Consider the following 21,309-nt stretch of genomic DNA (forward strand, 5'->3'; position numbering starts at 1 on the left):
TGCAGACCTTTCAGCTCTTTACCCAGCAGAACAAATTCATTGCAAATGAAGCATCTTGAAATTCTAAAGCACTGGTCTCAGTAACCAAAAGTAGCCAGATGATTGGCATCAATATTTAGCTTGCCGTGGGAGACTGATGATGTCTGCAGGCAGAATGTAATCAGTGATTAATAATTTTTCTTGTGTGCAGAGATTGGGACTGCCTGAACATATGGAGGTTAATCATGGGAGATTTTGAAATCTGGGCTAGACAAAAAGTAATGTAAAATCATTGCCACTGGTTCAGGGAATGGAGAGGACAAAGGATATGCTGTATTTTTTCAGATTCAAAGTGGTTGATTATTAAATTTAATGATATACTTCTTTCACCTTGTAACTAGGTTTTATAGAACAATACTTACAGTAGGGAATAACTATATAGCAGACATGCTGCAACTTGAATTTGTTCTGTTTTGCTTGGAAATGTTGTTTGTATAAGCCCCTCTTGATAGGCATGAAAGCAGATATTTATTTTAATTTCCAAATATTTAATGAAATCAATGGACCCGAGGAATGCGCTTCAGGCCAAAACTTGACCATCACATCCTAGCCAAGAGTGAAACATGAGTGTGGCTTGAAAATCAAAAGTGGAGTGAAAACATGGTGGGGGGTTTGCCTTGCATGATCCCTACTGCATTAATCTTGGAGATATAATATTGCTGATTTGTTTACTCTCTGTATTACATGTGAGAGCTTGCACAGGAGCCCATCTTGCCAACTTCTTGACAGAGCTTTTGCCTGAAGCCTCTGTGGTTTGAAGATGTGCATCTGACCTAGGGTTAGCTAATGGGAAACAAGACACTGGGGTGGTTCTCAGCCCTGGTAATTCAGGTTCTGAGTGCCTGTCTAGGCCTAGTTCTGATCCTCTCTAGGTTTAGGATCTTCCCATGAAAGCAATATGCTGTCTGCATCTGCTTTGGCTTGCACTCAACTTGCACTGAATTGCAGTGAGACCAGCAGGGAGAGTGGGAGAGCTGTGAAAACCTACTTATAGTGGAGCTCTGTGAAGGAAATATTGTCCTCTTTTTGCAAGCATCTTGAAAACCCTTGGGAAAGACCTTGTAAAAGTTGGCTTTGTTTTCTGTGTTTTGGAGTAGGAAATAGGAGAGGAAGAAAACTGTCCTTTGCTCTGACAGTTGTAGGGGAAATGCAGTTTATAAATAATGAAACACTTAGCACACTGATGAGGTGTTACACAAACACCTTTTTCTGACTATCTTGCAGGCAAACAGCATTGTGGGTTTTTGATTTTACTCCTAAGGAAAAAGAGGGGAAAAGACCCGTAGAGGTGCAAATACAGTATTGGAGCCTCCACACCTTGCAGCAAATAGTTATGGCTGCAGGCATTTTAGATTACAAAAAGGCTGTGTCATTGCTTGCTGGCATGTGGCACAGCTATCATTTCCCTGCTTGGATAGGGCTGTCTCATCAATCTCAGTGTTTGTGCTGCTTGTCCAGGCTGGGAGAAAGGTATTGTAATAATGACAATAATAATAACAATCATAATAAAAGGACTGCTGGAAGAGTATGATGGGGCCTCCTTTTGAGAATGCTTTGTAAGCATTTTGACATATGGAAATGTATTTCAGTCCATTTAGTGCTCTATTTCCTTGAATACATTTTTATGATATAGGATTGCCATTTCTTGTGTGGGGTGGGCGGTTGCTTCATGTTTAGTTCCATTTATGTGTGCTGTAACTATGAAGTGGGAATGGAACTTCAAGTCGTCTCTCACCTGGGATATGAATCTTCTGCTCAGTGCAGCTGAATGCACACATGCTTGTTTTCACAGCACCAACAAACAACATTAAAAAGTGTTAAGGCTGTGAAATAAGTATGGAGAGGCAAAGACGAGGAGTGAATCTACAGGCTGGTGATTTGGGGTTTAGAGGAATATCAGACTACTCTTCTGCTACTCAGCAGAAGTTTAATACTTGGGTGTATGTTTCTGTGCTTCTTTCACTACCTGAATAGATTTTTCCCTGGTATTTAAAGTCCTATGTCAGCTGATGCTGGCAGACTGGTGCTTTTCTGGATATTCCATGCTTTTTTATTCATTGAAATAACAGAAAGAAATACCCTTATGAAATAGCAAGTTCGTGTGAGCAGTGGTTGCCATGCATAAGAAACCATGTAGTATGTAAATTTATTCATATTAATTTTTACTTGATGTCTATTTACATTGTGTAATTATATGCGACTAATCAACTTATGTAATTGGATATTTACAACTATATTTTTGTAAGTAAAGAAATACATGCCCTTTACTAATCACAGTTCAGTTGGGTTTTTTTCAATAGATTATATTGTGTAAGGAACCTGAATATACAGAACTTGGCTTTCAAAATAGCTGCTTGAAAATGTGGTGATTTTTATCCAAGAAATCTAAACTAAAAATGATAGTATCTTTCTTCTCTTCTGAAGTTACGGGTACAAATTACTGTATTTCTATCATATGGAAGTCTTCGAAGTCTAGTTGTATAAACGGACAAATAGTATAGCACTGTAAATTAGGCATATTTCAACAACTGCTTTTGAGTTTACAGAATTAATTTTGAGGCTTGGAAGGGCTTTTCTTTGTATTTGGAAGTGTATCCTTTTCATGTATTCTCCCTGCCTGAGAGCACAACTGTTCCTGGAAGTTAATGGAGTTTAAGTAAGAACAAATACAGAAAGATTTTCTTACTCATTTTTCAAATTCTATTTTGACGTATCAAAAATCAGGATATTTGTTCATAATATATTTAGGTTATCTGAGCATCAAATGTCTTGGTTTCCATAATGAAGTACATTTTTTTTTAATCAGAGTTTTTTATCTGGTCTTTTTGATTTTTGAAGAACACAACGTTTGCTTTCCTTTTGCAATTATTTCCTTTATTTTTGTGTTTGAACTCTTATCTCTTCCATAGAGCTGAAGCGTTTGAAAGCTGGTGCCTGAAAAAAACTTGGAATAACTGAGTTCTGCTAGGTCCAGCAGATAACTTTTGATCCCCATTTTATTACTGTAAAGACCAATCAGTTTTATAATCAGTTCTTCAGCTGTTGAAAATGTGATGCTGTGGTGTGCACAGTAAATTCAAATAAGGCTATACATGAAATTTTTCTATAATGCGTCTCAATTAGTCTCAGATTATGGGGGCAGAAGCAAAAACTGTAGGGAGAGATTCCTGCTTAAGCCTCTCCCTTTCTCAAAGAAAAGCTGTTCCAAACAGGGCATGGCATTTTTGGAGTCATACTTATTACTAAAATCTGAACTTTGTTGGACTAACTTTTGCCTTGAAATCTTTACATTCTATGTTCCTGTCTCCATCTTAACAGTGCCAACTGATTTTTTTTTATTTTTTTTTTTTTGTGGGCCAGTGTCATGTTCAATCCCTTCAATTTGTAGAGTTTTCCTATGATCACATGTGCTATGTTCTACCATTTTAGTATCTTCTGATACACTCAGAGACATATCACTAATAAGGTATGAATAAGTGTTGTGTGCCTTATACCACTAATAATATATGAATAAACATTGTGTGTTTGTCAGTGTTTATCTCATTCCAAAATCTATATTGATCATGGGAGTATTTGCATTGATGCCTATGGATTTTTTTGATTTTTAAATTTATGTAGATTTTAGAAGTAGCCGTAGTTAGCTCACCCTTTAGCACAGTAGTTTACACATTTACCCAACCCTATTACACCATTTCATATCTAACTTTCTAAATTCCTTAGCTTGTTTAGACTTCCCTCAAGGTAAGCCTTCTTTCTGCTTAAGAACATTTGCACAGTGTTCTAGGCCTGAACAACAAGATACACCATAGTCAAACATCCTTCAAAACCCAGAACTTTGGAGGAGCTCCAAGGACTGGAAATGCTGTGACGAAGAGAAAGATGAGGAAGAGGGGATCCCCGAGCCCCTTACCTCAATTTCCAGAGGAGTGTGCTGGGGGAAGGATCTGGGGGGCAGATAAATCTGAGATTGGATGGGATAATACCTTAAATTGTGGAATCCCCTAGGGAGGTGAGCGCCCATGTCTCCATACCCCCGTGGTGGAAGGCCTTCTATTAAAACTGCTCTATTATATTATCTCTACTAAATATCTACTGGTGAATCTATTTTCTGGCTCCCTCATGATTCTTTCAGGCAACAGTATCAATATTGTACTGTTTGGTATAGCTACCTTAGGAGACTGTGTTTCTCAAAGCTGGTTGTGAAAGACTGAATGTAAGTGTTTTTGTACACATACTACTTATGTGAAGTGAATAAACTCCTGAATGCTACAGGGAATGCATAAAGCAAAGCCACTTTTTGCCATTGACCCAGAACTCTGTTTACTGTTTTACTTTTTTCCCACCAGCACTAAGATAACAAAATGAAATAAACCCAAGAACTGTTCAAGCAGGAGTTATAATTTGAAATAGAAAGAGCTGGGGAGGCTTTCTGGTCTGTGCCATGCAGAGGCTTAGGTTAGAACACTACAGTAGTTCCTCTGGCCTTCAGTATTGGTTTGAAGATAGAAGTAAGATTTATGCTGTTCTAAAGATGAATCACAGCCTAGAGAGGGAACATACAAATGTTTCTGATTGTGGTGGAGATACCAGTAACTGAAATCATGCTATGGAGCAAGATACAGAGAACTCAGAACTTTGTTTTTGGCAAGAAGTCTCTTTCTTGGAGTTGTCACTAACACCTTCAGGAAAAGCAGTCAACATAGATGAAGCAAAGGCACAGTAGGGATGAAACACCACCCCTAAAAATCTCTTACATGAAAACTAGTGTTGTTCAAAATCCTTTAAAGTACCAAAGGACAGAACCATCAAAGCAGTGGCAGGAGGAAAAATGACCCCCCATCAGATATTACAAATGCCAAAAATGGCACAATGTCCCTGTTTAACTAGTTCCTGTGAGTGCATTTCCAGGGCCCTGGCATAGGCACTTTGCTGCTAAAACCAAGTGGATGATGGAGTAGAGAATTCATCTGGATGCTGGAAACTAGGATAATTAGTCAGCATGACAAGGAGTCCCTGACATTGATGTGTTTATATCCTTCTGATATAAAATAATGACAAGTAAGGATATTTCTGATTAGTCAGTAATCTGGCTTAAGAAATCAAAATAAATTAAGAGTAGCTAACTCTTAAGATGAGCTTTTGGATGATTGATAAAAGCAACATTAATCACAGCCCCTGGGATGCATTTTTATGTATTTGCTTGAAGAGAGAAATAAGCAGCTTAATTTTGGGAGCAGGCCAGCTGCTGTACTATGCTCAGTCAGGATGGTGGGCTCCTAAATCTCCTATGCTTGAGTGGCCAGGCATGTGAGGCTCGCTGCCTTTGGGGGAGGCATGGACAGTGGCTTCAATAAATGGCAGTAGGAACCCAGTCTTACTTCCTTACGTGTTGCTGAAAAAGAAGATCCAGTCCTGTAATTGATGGGAGGAAAAAACCCCTGTCCCACCATGGCAGCCTAGCCCCACCACTGCCCTGCATCCTCACCCACCTCTGCTTGGCTGGGCGATTACAGGGGCATCTCTGTCTGGCTCAAAGCAGAGTGCCTGGAGAGAGCTCTCTCTGGTCCTGCCCATGGCTCCCCGATGGGCCTTGCATCTGGTTCCTTTCTTGCCTTGTCTGGGGCTGTTCGTGGAACCTGTGATAAAGGTCTGCCTATTGCCCCAGACCCTGGGACTTGCTGCTGAGGGCCATCGGGGCTCCTGGCTCACCTTGCCCTGGCAAGCAGCTGGCCCTTTGCTGCTCCCTGGCACTGAGTGACTTGGGTGCCTGAAGATACTGTGGGTCTGTCAGTACTTGAGGAATCAGGTCCTGGAAACAGTGTTTGAGTTGCCTAGTTGTTTAGGGTGTTAGCTTTACAGGAGAAATAATGTTAGTATTTATGGTAGCTTGTGACAGAGAATATCTCTTTGATATCTTTCTTGCAGAGCGTAATGAAACTGCCGTGATAACCTAAGACCTTTGAAAATATAATAACTGGTTTTCTGCAGAGTGGGATCTGAAACATGTGGTGCATCTGCTATTTCTTCTGACAGACATGGAGCATGCAAGACAATTTTTGCAAGACTGGCAAAACAGAAAAAGCTGGGATTTCGATTATGGAACATTTCTTTACAAACCTGAAACGTGCCGGTGGTATGAAAAATCTTGCCACAAATCTTAGTGAAATATAATGAATTTGGGTACCAGCCAGGTCAGCCAGCAAGATGCGTGCAACAGTCTTACATATAAACAACATTTCAGCTTTGAGTGAAGTCTCCTCTATGCATCTCCTGAATGGAGAAAAGAAGGAATGGCTACATTAGTGTGTTGCAGAAAAATGGGAAACTAAATTGGTGAAAGTCAATGGTACAAATTTTGTGCACCAGAGAAGCATACAAACCATGCAAGTCCTGCAAGCAACACAGTTTGATTCCCATCTGGATGTTCTTTGGAGTTTGTGGATTTTTTTTCATTTGTTTCATGTTGTCTTGTTTAAGAAGGAAGATGTTTGTTCTGAAGGGAGCACAGACTCAAAAGTCAGCAGTACTTTGTGCTGCTGTCTCACGTTAGAGCAGGTTAGTCTTGGTTGCACCCTTAACTGAGACTCACCTTCTCTGCTCTGAATTCTGTGGGGTCTTACCACTGCATTTACCTAGTCCAGAAGTTCATGCTTCTGTCTGAGATATGGTACAGATTTGACACAAAAAAGCAGAGGGGAGGAGAGGTGCAAAAGGATGTGAGCAGAGGAATTAAAACTGAGGTCTGTGAGGATATAGGTGAGCACAGTAGTGGTGACCTGAGCTGGCTCCGGTTTGCTTAGTGGGGAGCAGGGCAACTTGTGGTAGTTGGTGTGTGAAAAAGTGGAAGATGGCCTGCCTTGGTTTACATAGTTAAGTCAAATTGGTCATAGACAGGAAAGACACTGAAAGTTATGGGAATCCAGTTGTGTGGCTGTAGTAGAGGGTGATTACCAAAAAAGAGGTAGATGATGTGCATGAGGTACATCATAGGTTAGGAGGTTTCTGAATTTCTGTAGCTGAGAAAGGTGACCACATGGGGTTTACTTTCTCACATAAATTAAAAACAGAGACGTTTTCAAGGTGTTTGTAAAGTCTGGTCTTCCAAGGGAGAGTCTTAGGGTACAAAAGACACAAATATGGAAAGTGCTGAGTAATGTGAATTTTGAGAAAAGTAGTCCTGATATCATTTGACTGCCTATACCACATTGCCTTCCTGCTTCCCTCTTTGTCAGAGTACTGGATTATATTGCCATCAGCTCTGTATTAGTGCTGCTTGTAGATGGTATTTTTATTTTTATGCCTTCTTATACTTGCTTCCAAACACCCATCCTTCTGTCCTGATCTGTGCAAGGCAGATAGGCACATCCAACCTACTGTGTTCCTCCTTAGTGCTTAAAAGGCCTTAGGCTTGATCTAAGCTGAGATAATTTTTCTCCCAGATAAATAAATTAAAGGGTACAGGTGATGAAATAATGATGTAAATATAAGATACCCTAATCTAATGGAGCCACTAAATCTGCTTCATCGATTATTTACTAGGAGATCATGAATATGCATAGAATAAACTGAAGTTTCTGCCTAAATTTTTCCTAACATAAATATTTAGGCAGAAAACTGAAGTGGCCTGAAGTGCTATGTTGGTTGGAAGGCTTTTTTCTTTAGGGCGTGGGAAAATTATGTGGCCTAATTACTACTCCTATAAGTGTATTTTAGCTCCAATACTTCTTCATAAATTTGCCATGCTAACTTAAGTCAATAAATGAACTCACATGAAACTTATTGAAAGCTAAGTCTGTCTGCATCATTAATTGCCTGATATTTCATATCCTTGGAACAAGCATCCTTACTATAAAAGAATCTGCCTGCAAGGTCAGCTGTCCTTGCAAAGTTATGGTTTATAAATCAGATCTAGGTATTTATGCTGATAGTCAGTTTTGTTCTTCTCTTCTTGTGCATAGTTTGTTTGGTTTTTTTTTTTTTATTCCTGAATAACACCATTATGGATCCTTACCTAATCCCAATATGAGCATTTGAGGTATTTACAATCTGAGAGTCGTTGTCTGGCAGTAATTAACGTAGATTTTTGAAATAAAGTGATGAAATGCTACAATTTACTGTATGCAGAGGAACAACGTGAGTATAAGTAGAAGTAAGTGAGTTCTGGAAGTAATTCCTTTCAAACATTGATATACATACCCAGGTGTATTGATCTGTGTTAATGTGATTATCTCCAAGCAATGTCTAAGTACTGCAGATCCCTTCTGTGAAATCTGTTTTTCCTAGTCGGGGGAGCAGATGAGACAGCTCTTGTCCTTACACTCAGTGCCTTGTCCCAGAGATGGGACTGCATCATTTTCTGTCAGCTTTACTGAGTGCATTTCATGTACTCCTCTAGGATGCCTAAGTATGGTTTGAGCTGGCAGTGCCATGCTGGGAGTACAGTGTTGCTTGTTTCTTCCTTGACTTGCTGCTGCCTTCTTTTGCACTGACTTTGTGCTTTTTGCCAAGGTCTTCCATAGCTTTAGATGTTATATCTCCTTCCTCATTCAGTACTGAGAATGTTGCCTTCTCCCTGTTACCAGTGATGACTCCTGCCTAAATCTTAAAAAAAATCTTCAAAATTTTGCTTCCTCTCGTGCCAGGGAAGAAATCCTAGCAAATATCTTTAAATGTACCTGTTTCCCTCCCTATTAGGCCTCTTTTACCATAAGGCCTGAATACATCTTGGCTGGACTGCTCATGGTCCAAGACATGTCTCTTCCATTCCCAGAAGAGATGTATCAGCACAAGAGGAAAGAGCACAGGAAGGACGGGAGCAGGGGGCCAGGCCTATGGCTGGGGAAAGGATTTAACTGGCCAATTTCCTCTCCTGCCCCAGGAGAAGGCCCCAAGGAACCACAGCCAAGGATCACAATTCCTCATGCTGATGGGTGGGGTCTCATTGCTTTTCTGGCTATCCTATCTGTATCCACATGTTCTTGTGTACTGTAAATATAATTACTAAGTCTTTGGGACAGATGCTATCATCTTTCTGTTTATGCAGTCTCTGGCACAAATGTAGGATTATTACAATAGAAACAGCATATAATAATCAATGGATTTTACATAGAGTGCTTTAACTAGATAAAGTTCTTTAAATAGAGTTTTAGCTGAAAGAAAATAGAAATGCAAAGCTGAAAGAGAATTGAAAAGGTTGTTATTTATTTAAGAAAAATGAATTTAAGTTTTTTAACTTTTGCATTATGTTGTATATTCATTCCATAGATTATTTTTATCCCCGGTTATAGTGTTTGGTATTAAACTAGACAGTAAACTCTCCAAAGCACAATTGTTTTACCAAATGTATTTGTCATGCAAGTAGCTTGCTTTCATCTAGAGAGAGCAGCTTTTTGCATAGAATCATAAAAAGGAATAGTAATTGCTCGTGTTTGGAAGTAAAGCTGAAAATGATCTGGCCTATGTGGAAAAAGTGTAAAAACAGTAGACCTTGTTTATGATCTTCCTGAACACTAGCTTAAGCTATAAGCTGCAAGTATGGTTGTAGTCTGTGGACATACTGGCTTAAAGCAGAGACAAGATCACACCCTGGTCCATCTGTTCAGAGACTATTATAATCACTGGTTGTTAGAGCTGTAGTTTATTTTAGCAAGAGTTTTCATCTTTATTTGGATTGCTTTTTTACTGTTGGTAATGTTGTTGCCATGGACTTATACCTATTTTGACATAAACGTGATTCTTTACCTCTTATGTGACTGTCTCTGAGGTTGTACACAAGTCCTGTTGAGGGAAGAATAATATTTTATGTACAAAAAGATTTATTGCGTAAGAATACAGCTTTATTTTAAAGAGTTTTTGGGTATGTGTTGGACAGGTTTCTTAAACATGATCTTTAGTTTCTGCAGCTCTGCAATGTGATATGAGCTTTTTAGCTGTCTCCCGGATTCTTTTTAATTCCATCTTAGGTCTGCAGCTCTCCTTTGCTACAAGAATGTTCTTGAAGCTGCCATTTGTATTTCATTCAGGAATAACATTGCAAAAGTTCTTGCTGCTTCTCTGTTTTGTGACCTATTGCTATTCATATGTTCTTTTCTCTGTTCTAATTTTAAAACTCTCTGTATTTCAATTTAGCTGGAGTGTTCAATGTATTCCTTTTCATGTTACTTAAAAGTTTTTATATCTCTCCGTGGCTTGATTTCAGAAAGAAATCTGATGGAGCCAATTGGCTGAGAAATGGATTTCTCCATTTCACAGGAGAACCTCCCCACCCTTATTTTAGGAAAGGATCTCTTTATTTCTCCAGCATCCCGATTTGAAATGGAAATGAAGTTCCAAATGTTCTATGGAATTCAGCTTCTGAAAAAATTCTTTCAGATGTATCAAGCTAAAAAAACCCCCAAACTCAAATTCTGATGCTCTTTTAATGATTTATTTAACATTTTACTTGAGATATTTTCAATGACCAAAATGTTAATGTTTTGGTCCCTTTAATCTGATTTTGTTTTCACCACTTAAAAAGAATAAAGAATAAGTACTTTTAGACACAATAAAGTACAGGAGACTCTCCAGCCACAATATGAAAATATGTAGAAAAAGAAATAAAACTTCTGCTGAACATGACTTTATACAGAGTTCTTTTGATTTAAATTTAGGTTTTGAATAAGGCTAAAAATTACTTGGAAAAAATGCACAAAAAACTTCACCTGGCAATATTTCTTTCAGCCACACAGATGTTAAAATAGTCTTGATATTTGTTTCATGTGATGAAATAGCCTATTGTTGACTGTATTTCATCCCATCAAGACCGTTTCAGACAACGTAACCTCACAACTGGTGCCCTGTTATTTGAGTATATAGCATTCATTGTGCACTTTATGTCAACATGCAGAGTTGAAACTTAAAAACCTCAGCTATGTCTTATAAGGAATATAATGCTACTCTTCGTTGTAGTGTCCAGGCATCTCACAAATCCAAAAGTTTACCTAAAAATCCTTGTTTTGGGAAGAGTTGTTATCCTTGTGGAGCTGTTAACAAACATGAGTCCGTGGCTAGCTAGCCCTGCCTCGTCTCAACCATCACTGCTCTGCACTCAAAAGCATGGCAGCACTCGTGCAAATAGTGTAGCCACAATAAAGCGGTGTTTTGTCCAAGTAAATATTCTTGGATAGGTTTTTAAAAATGCTTGAGGTCCCCTGCTGCTACAGCCTGGCTCCCGATGGGTTGGGCTGCGAGTTTGGGGCATGTTTAAGTTAAACATTGTCTCATCTTGCAGAATAAGTCAGCGTGGGTTCTGGGGCTGAGCATGAGGGAGAGAGGGCTGTCTCTCACAACAGTATTTCTTTATTAAAGAAAAATAAAAATCTCCTTTTACACCACAGAATGACTTTCTTGTTTGTAACCATGCAATACTTGTCCTCAATACAGCTAATTTTTTGTGCTGCTGCACATCACCATGGGCTGCAAATTGCTGTAATCTGTTACTGCTACATTTAGCAGTAACAGTACTTTTAAATCAAATAACTTCTGAGTGGTTATCTTGATTAAAGCACTTGAATGAATAAATAATGCAGTGGACTTAATAGTAAGGAAAGAAATAGATCAAGTGGAGCTGTAATTCTTGAGAGGATATATTTTCCTCACTTCTTGATTTTATGGATTATTTTAAAGTAGATTTAATCAAAATGTTTTGGGTTTTGCCTTTTTTTTATTTGCAATGTTTTTGTTTAGTTTAGTGGCATACATTTTGATCTGTTGTTATGGTACTTAATAGGCAATTCTGATATTTAGCCTACAATACCTTTCCATAGTGTACAGACTAATGAAGATTTTCGAGCATTCATTTCTTCCATGTTTTCTCCAGAAAATGAGTATGAAGTTCAGAACGTAAACTTTGTAGCTCTTTGCAGTGGTTTTGCATAAAGGAAGATAAAAATTAAGGCCTCTAATTCTGTACCACCAGTACGTTTTCATTTTCAGTTCTGAGGTGTTGCTTTGCTGACACTTGTAACAACAAAGATGAGACAAAATCACAAACTGAGTAAGGTTGGAAGGGACCACAGCAGGTCATCCGGTCCAACCTCCCTGCTCAAGCAGGGTCATCCTAGAGTACAAAGCACAGGATTACATCCAGATGATTTTTTGATTATCTCCAATAGGGGAGATTCCAGACCCTCTCTGGGCAACCTGTTCCAGTGCATGGTCACTGCACAGTAAAATAGTTCAGAGTATTTCTGAGAATGGTGGTTCAAAGGGAGAAGTAGTGGAAGTAGTCTTAGCAATTCAAACACGTGCTAAGGTCTGGTGATGGGCATGTTCATCTAATGCACAAAGGAAGAAAGGCTCAACTTCTTTGAGTGGTCTCAATGTGGAACTCGGGGGAGGTAGTTTCTTGTTGTGTGTGATAAACGGTGCTATTAAAAATATGTGTTCAAATAACACAAGAAAGAGAGTGAGTAATGGGATTTATTGAAGGTTCCTTCCCTCCCACCTTCCACATAAGAGCAATATCTGGTCTTATTTGCCTGACTACTAAGGCAAGGGTTCTCATTCTCCACAGAAATGAGCAACTTAGAGAAAGTCTGAATTCTTCAGAGATGTGACAGAACAGATAAAAGAACGGGTATGTCCAAAGATTGGAACTGCACCCCCCCTTACAGTCCTGTGCCTTTTGCTACAGAAAAAAAGGACTTTGAAGTGCTAGTGGACTTTAAAGTACAACACTAAATTAAAAAAGAAAAAAACCCCTCAACTCTCCCACCTGTTCAGCTCCTCCAAACTATACCATTTTTTAATTACTCTACTCTCTAGCAGAAGATAAATAACTCCTAAAGATAAACAACATCTTTTATTGAATTTTGCCTTGACAAACAAATAGCTCACTTGGAATTCAACCAGGTCCTGGAATGAAGATAACTCTTTAAATTGTACCTGCTACACAGTGAAGAAGTGACATAACAGAACATCTCACAATTAATACCCAGACAGTCTAACTTGCTGACAAGAGCAGGGTGCAATCAAATAAGATGAAAGCGTTAAAGGGTGAAACAAGCGAGAAAGAGTTAACATTGAATTTTGTACATCAGTGTTAACTCTAAATACAAAATATAGAGATGACAAGATTGTTCCCTTTCTCCTGAAAATATTTCAACCTTTCTCTTGGAAAGATCCAGTCATTCCTTTTGGCATAGGGCATTTATGGATTGGTGATGTTGGGCGGGAGAGGAAAACAAGCCTGATTCACGGTAGCAAGAATGTATATATGTGTGTGTGTGTATGTATATATGGCTTTTGTGTGCTGCCATAAAGGAAGAAATCTAATGTCAACTTGAATGAAAATACCATTTTTTTTTGACTTCTGTTATTGCTCTTTCGATGTTATTTATAACAAATTTTTGTTTCCCTGCTAGAAGTCTGCCTCTGCAGTAGCTCCTCTCTGTTAGTCTAGTGATGTGACTGCTTAACTAAGGTGTAGAAGACCTAGGTTTAATGCCCCTCCAGTCTGAGAGCTTTATTTCAACTTTGTCCGGTTTCTCAAGGACAGTGCTTTAGGCATTTTAGAGCATGTGCTGAACTGGATTATTCTCTCATTTGCTATAATTGGTAATTAGAGTATTTATATAAACAGTTTAGTATGAGTTGGTGGGGACAAAACCTGTTGTCAGTAACCCAGGAGTAAGTTTCATGCTTTGACCTAATGGAGTGGTCCCCAAGGTGGATCTGGAGGAGGGACATTCAGTCGGCTCTCCTATGTGTTGGATAAATGCTGTAATAGTTGCTGGGCAAGGAGGGGGATGAGGCCAGGGACTGTGGGTTTGGTAAAGCCACAGTGCTGTCAGCATGACCCTGATTTTGCAATCAATTGTTTTGATTAGCTCTTTGCTATATCTGTGAAGGTGCCCAAGATAAAAATTTGTGACCTTTTTAGCTGATGCAACTGTTAAACTGGTAACTCCTCCTTGTGCAGGGGGATCTTGTTCTGGCACATGCCCCTGCTTGGTGGGGGCCTGGGGCAGAAAGTTGTTCTTGTGCTGGATGCTTGTAAATGATCTGAAGACGAGTGAAAATCGATGCACCCTTGGCAAATTATGATTTGGGAGCTCATTATCTCTTTGTGAAACTCATTTTCCAGCCTACTGATTAAGCTTATAAAAGCATAGTTTTAATATGCCTCCTGCCCTGTTTTTAATTCCCTGGCTGACAGTAAAGAAAATTCTGACCAACTCTCAGGACAATTTATTCTCTTCTTTTATCTTGATGGCATATTGATCCTGCTGAACATTCCTTCTGCAAAATAATGAACATGCATCTTAAATCCAGTTCATAGGAATTGTATAGTGAGCTTTTTTCTTCCTAGGGGCAGTTTTCTGCTTTTGAATTCTGATAGCAGGTGCAGACTAGGAGGAATGGGTCAGGGCTCTTCTGTGGAAAAATCTTTCTGATCTCTGTTACTCTTTCTCACTTCCTTATCAGAGTTTCCTGACACTTAATGGTCTTATTGTTTTGAAGTTTTAATCTTGCATTGTTCTAGTAACCATATCAGCAACTGTATTTACTTGGGAAAAAGGTCATGGAAAGCGGTCATATAAATCTGTCTGTGAACTAAATAAACATGGGAAGCTCTGCATTTATTGCACTAGCTCTTGCCTTTTTTCCTTGAATAAAACCATCTCTAACCCCCCCAACCCACAAATAAAAGGCCCCCAAAAGAAGCTTCTAAGCGTAATGTAAACCAGGCTCTCAAACTCAAAAAACCGCTTACACCAAAGGAGGTGGAGGGGGAAACTATTTGGCTTGGGGAACTTCACTGGTGTATTAAAGTACATTAAACTCCCATCCTACCTTACTTGGAGATTGCTTTCCTCCTTGGAGAACCCCAGAGTGTGGGTGCACACATGGTCTGCAGCAGTGCTTGGTCAGGCAGCCCCTTTGCTTTGGTTCGCTTTGGACTCTGAGTGGGAGCAGCACCTGGGATGATCTGCATGTAATTTTTCACCATTGTGAGCAGGGCCTGACTCTCTGAAAAGGAAATAAAGGTTTCAGGATTTGTCCCTGGAATAATGGCAAATTCAGGCATATTTCTTTGCAATGCAAGCTAAACTACCTGTATTTTTCAAACAAATAATTATTGCCTCGTTCACCCTACACTCTGGAGGCGAACAGGCTCCCAATCATATGAATGAGGTAATCTTTCAGCAACTTAACACTAAACTTGAGAACAGATGAAATAAGGAAACCACTTAGAGGAAAATGACCTCTCTGTGATAGCCCTTTCTCAGAAATAGAAGATTTGCTGTTCAGCACCAGCAAGTGTGTAGGGAACCAGCTGAATGGGAGAATCTGTCCACTCCTCTAAGTACTTAATGGGACACTTATTTCCCTTCGCTAAAGAAAGGCTGGTGACATCTGCATTTAGTTGAAGAAGCTAATGGCAAAGGGAGACAAGGAAAAAGACTATGCTGTAAAGCAAGAGGACCAGGTTAATGTTCCTTTCAGGTCAAAAAAACCCCTCTCTTTCTCATCTGATAATCTGCGGGCCTCAGTAGAAGAAAAAAATACTATAACTGATGAAAGATTAAATATAATCTAGTTGTTAAAGGAAAGGAATGGTTTTGGCTGGGAGGTGGAAATGTGTTCAGAAAGGAGTGTGCCTCAGTTATATGTACAAGCACGCAATGTTTAGGATTTATCTAATGCTACCAAAGAGTGTGTATATTTGGAAATGGAAGTCTTACAAACAAACTTGCATCTTGTGTTTGGACAGTGTAATTCTCTATGACTGAAGATAAGAGAGAGTGATTGCAAGGTGACTTTTACTTTTTTTGCTAGACATGGGACAAACTAAAAATTCTCTCTATAATTCAAGAGGAAGTTTAATTCCTGATCTATTTTTGACAGCAGGTTGTCAGATCTGTTATTGTAACATGAAAACTCTTTTCCAAAACATCTACATGTGAGCTAAGCTCATCTATGATACTAGATGTAGATCCTGCTAGTAGGGGTTTAAACATCTAAAACTAAAAAACAGGCAAATTGTGAAATAAAGAGGAATTTTAAATCAAGAAATTAGCTTTTTAAATGCTATGATAAAGCACTGGGAGAATATATTTGTTGCCACTGAGCAGGTGGGTTTTTGTAAAGCTGGAGAAGCTGAAAGAATTTTGCGTGTATTTTTTATTCCCATTTCCAGCACAAAATGGAAATGGTTGTAAGCACAACCATTTCTCATTCACATTTACCTCCGCTAGTACTGAATTATGTTGGTTTTTTGATGTATGTTATTGCGTACTAATAAAACTAACAGGGATTTGTCCATCCCAGTTCTGTGGGCTGTACCCAGAGGAAGCTGATGCCAGGGTTATGTAGAGTCTGTTCAGATCACGTTTTTGCCTTTGGTAAAACTCTGCCTAAACTGGATTTGGGTTCTCTGATGTTTCAGTGCAAGTATAATTTCATGATCATTTTTTTCACTTGTGATCCGTGTTCTGCTAACAGTTTACATTGGAGAGACTTAAATTACAATTGCTTTGGCAAGATAGAAAGTGAACCAGATGGTTTTGAGGTTGAATACTGTTCAGTTATTTAAAACTGGTGCGTGTTTTCCCTAGATGCCAATAATGTAAAGAGCCATGACAATTTTTGAGCTATGTGTTTCTGTAAGTGTATTTGATTATTGCTGGAGAGGAATCTCTCATGTAAAATGCAGTATTGATTCTTTTATTTTTTTTTCCTTGTGGCTGCAGCACACATTGGCTAGGTATTGTAAGAATAACATAAATTGTTAATCTAGATTAGCTGAGTTCTGAATTAAATCTGATGTTTTAGAAAAGAAACATGACTAACAATATGAATTGCTTACACTAAGGGGCTTAATGTGGACTTAATACTGAGAAATGGCTGGAAAAGCAAGTGTGTGTGGGTTTTAAATGCAGATGAATACAGGTATGGGAAACATGAGGCTACTGGAGAAGTGGTGGAGGTGTTTGGAGGCTTCCAAAATTTCATTGTCAGAAGAACCAAAAGTACCTAGTGTAGGCCTGGTTGCAAAAGAGGTATGTAAAAGGGGGCATAATAGCTGTATGTGGATGATAATAACATCTAGAGAGGAAATCCATGAGATAACTTTTAAATATAAGCCTATATATGCCAATATATGCCCCAAAAACATGCTGACTTTTGACAGGTTATTTTGTGGGAAAGATTTGCTTGTTTGCATCTTGTCAGCTGAAGCTGTGCTTTTAACCATCCTTTTTTTTTTCCCCCCAAGACTTTTTTTTTTAAACATTCGATGTTGATGTATATTCTAGACAAGGCATATGACTAGAAAAGCTACCTGTCTAATTGTCTGTAAAAATTCCTCTGTTCCTAAACACTGGAAATGTTATGTGGTTGAATTTTTCCATTAAAAGGTCATTTAGGCTGCAGAATTCATTTCATGGACACTCTGGCAACCACTGTGCACTTTCAGAGATCATTTCCAAAAAGGCAGAATCCCTCTTCATAGAGCAAAGCATTTCAGTTTTCAGCTGAACATGGGAATTCCATATGGCTTAAAAAATTGAAGAGTATTTTGTTTTGAAATAGCCTCTGTGTTTAAAGCTAGCAATCTAGCTGAGGTTTGTGGAATTTCACATTAACAGTGAAGTTCTGATATTGTCTATATCTGGTAGATGCAAGTTTAGGATAACTCCAGAGCTCTATATAAGAGGATAGTAGTGATAAAAACAAGGTTTGGGGTTTTTTTATGGTTAATAATAAAGGATAATCTTGTGTATCTTACTTTTATTAAGAGAAATGCAGATCTGGCAAAATATAAAGTTATATTGTGGGCAAATCAGCAGTAGAATTTGGCTTCAATCTGGACTGGTTAATAATCTTTGGACTTGGCCTTTTATTTGGAATTTGTTCTTTTCTATTGAATTTTTCTGTTCTCTTGCATCCTCTCTGTCTCCTCACAGGTATTTAGATATGGGCAGCAAGCTGTGGGGACTTTCTAAATCCTGGAGAAGAGGAAAGAAGAAATGTTTTTGCTTATGCATTGTATCTTTTTATATGAATAGAGAAGGCTCCTTAGAGGCTAATTGATAATATTCGTAACCAGACTATGTCTGAAACTCCTCTAAAATTACTGTTTAGAAGTATCAGTTTGTCTGATCTCAAATAACACATAAATTGTGAGTGAGACATCGGAGGAATTTGTGGGATGGAGACAGATTTTTAATTTGGAAATGAGCAAGATGTCTCTTAGTTATAATGAGGTACATTTGGAAAGCTGTTTGTGATCTGTTCATAGAACTATGGTCTTATATTTATTCTGACCAGAATAACTATTTGCAATCATACTAAAAACTTGCAAAACTATTGAATATTATACAGAGTGAAAATAGTTTTCTTTACAAATACATTGTAAGATTAAAGAATCAAAGTTGGGGGCATACTTTCAATGGTGAAATATTCAAGTTTGTTTCATTTTTTTTCCGTGTCAAAGAATTTAGGGGTTTCTTTTTATTTTAAATGTAAAGAATAGATAAATAACACATTATATAACAGTGAAATTAGTGAATTTTCTACAGAGAACTTGAAACAGAAACTTGGATTTTCTGGGGCATACAACATATCTTCAGGTCAGTGATATGTGCAGTTTGATAACAGTGAAGGGCCTGTTTCTACTAAGCACAGAGATTTGTTGATTGATTGCTTTCTATAAATCAGAGCAGTTAAATACTGACAGAACAGGTTAGGGCTGTTGTCCACCTTGCCTACGGGGTTTTAATAGATCGAGGGAGAAACTGCTGTGCTCCCAGGCTGGGAAACCTGTCTGGGGGTTGGGAACATCTAGGTAATCGCCATTTCCCTGAGAAGCATATGGTGAGAGAGGGGTTTGTCAGTGATGATTTTTCATAGGGATACATGTTGTGACCTACAGGGATGAAGGCTGGTCTTGCAGGGCACAAGGGCTGCAATGCAGCCTCTGTGGGCTGTGCTGCCCAGCTTTTAAGCTGCTTCTGCTCACACGTGTGGGCAGGTAGGAGTGCGCTCTCCTCAGCCAAGATGCTCCTACAGCTTGCAGGGAGACCTGTGTCTCCCAAAAGTGCAATGCCACTGCTCCTCTGTGCATAGCTGCTGGTGGCCAGTGAGTCTCAACCTTCAGCCTGCAGCCTTGTGCTTTGTTTCCTTTGTTTATTGAAAGGCACAGTCTGCAGCAAGGGAAAGATGGGATGACAGCTGTCATGCTGGGCCAGGATTACATTGTGTGCATTCTCCTGTGGAGGGGAGAAAACCATATATTGCAGAAGCTGTGATTGCTGTCAGTGTTTTAAGATGATTTGATGTTTTTAATAATCTCATCTGAAGACCAAAAGGCAAGGGATGACTTCTGATATTATACATGTCTTAAATAATGAAACGTAGTAAAAAGACATTCCCATTTTGGAAGCCAACTCAAGGGTAGACAGTGCTTTAAATGCACTTGTTTGTGAAACTTACATTACATTGAGATATTTTAGTGAGCATTTGTGTGATGCTTCAGTGTTAAAAGGGAAGTCTGCTTTCCTCTGTCAGTGCCCTGACATCGTAGGATGATGAGGAGAAAGTGGGTCAGTGCACTGTGTCACTGCCAGTTCTGCCATGGCTGCTCTTTGGGCCCTGCCTGGGTTACCATGAATGTACACAGTGTGCCCTACAGGACTTTGATGTTTAAGAGGAGCTGAATGAAGTGAAGGCATGGCACAGGCAGGGCTTTTATCTTCTAAAAACTGACCTAAGTTCCAACAAATACAGGCACCTCAAAGTTATCCCTTTGGTGCAAAAGTCTGTAAACTACTGTTTTCCCTGGTAAAGGTGTAATGAAAGCCTCCAGGCACAGATGGTTGCAATATAAACTGAAAGGAGAGGGTGGAAGGAGGAAAAAAAACCCTAATGCAGTTAAGCACCTCCCCTCACCTCCCTCCAAATCCCAGAAATAGAGGAGTAGATATTATGAAGCAGGTTGAGTTTCTAGCAGCTTGATCTTTGCCTTTGTGTGCAGCTGGCTTTGTGTGCATTGATGTCCTGTTGGTAATTATCATTCTGTTGACACCTGTATTCACGATGACACCCCTATATCACATTTTCATCACAGCGTGAAATGTCGCTCTTTTTGCTTTTGTTTTGTTTAGTACTATGAGTTTTGCCCAGAGTTGAAAAAAATAGACACTTCTTACAACACACAACGGGACATTGATAACCTTGCAGCTTAGTTACTGATCCTATCTCACTGCTTCCATCTCTCTCCTTCCTCCCACCCCTCTTTTCAAGCAGACAAGGTTTTCCCTCAACAAGCTGATGACAGAATAATTTCTCCAGGTTGATTGTTTGCCCCACATGGTCTCTGGAGATCTTCATACAAGTGGAGAGAAGCAGATCAAAAGCCTGCAAGAAAAAAAGAGGCAAAGGATTGCAAAAAGCCACCATAAAGATCCTACTCAGGTTTCAGTCTGATGATGAACAGGCTTGTAAAGTATTCTGAGACCTGTCAAATTTTCCCATCTGAAATCCAGGCCTATTTTAAAAAGAATTTTCATAATGAGTGTCTCTTTTCCCCCATCCACAGGCTCGGAGTATTTTCTGAAAAAGTTCTGCAGGGCAGAGGAGTTGAACACTTGATCACATGCAGGAGCACGGGATAGATGGAGTACAGCTGACTCAACAGCTACAGGGGATTTGGGTAAGTGCCCACCATGTCAGCCAACTAGAACTTACTAATATATTGGTGAATGTCGAAGTATTCATTACTTCTAAAAGAAAATTCTTACTTTATCACCTGTCAGGCAAATTTAACCTCAAAAGGAAATCTCAGTGGTAGTTTGTTGGGGAAGAAGTATGCAGGGAATGGCTGATGAAAGCATGATGGTAAATAAGAATCCAACTGTGACTGACTTTTGCAACTTAGCTTTTACCTGAAAGTACTCAGGCCAGACTTGTGCTATTAATGGGAGGGAAGGAAGATTACAAACCCCATGCAATGCTGAGGCTGTCAATGTATGTTAAGCCCACTTAGGTTGCTTTCAGGAGGGAAACAATCAATTGCTTGAAGGAGACAATGTTATCCAACTTGTGGTATCCGCCTGTTCCCACAATCATTGCATTGATGGAAGGAAATTTTGATAACGAGACTTCTTATCTGGCTCCACTGCAATTGAATGACATGGGGTCGCTGATTGGAAATTACATCGTGTCCGGTCACAAAGCTGACTGGACGTGATGATTACACCACCTTTGTTTATTTTTAAAGTAATA

General features: G+C 39.1%; 1 protein-coding gene across 1 annotated transcript in view; it reads left to right on the forward strand.

Moving 5' to 3' along the window:
- The window catches only part of ZPLD1 (zona pellucida like domain containing 1), a 100,381-nt gene that overhangs the window by 48,970 nt on the left and 30,102 nt on the right, over window positions 1-21,309 (forward strand). Inside the window, exon 2 of the mRNA XM_017830815.1 lies at window positions 20,624-20,737. The gene's annotated coding sequence lies outside the window, so the exon portion shown is untranslated. The remainder of the gene's footprint in view (window positions 1-20,623; window positions 20,738-21,309) is intronic.

This window comes from Lepidothrix coronata, unplaced genomic scaffold, assembly GCF_001604755.1.
Source record: "Lepidothrix coronata isolate B3197 unplaced genomic scaffold, Lepidothrix_coronata-1.0 Scaffold184, whole genome shotgun sequence".
In the NCBI taxonomy this organism is placed as follows: Eukaryota; Metazoa; Chordata; class Aves; order Passeriformes; family Pipridae; genus Lepidothrix; species Lepidothrix coronata.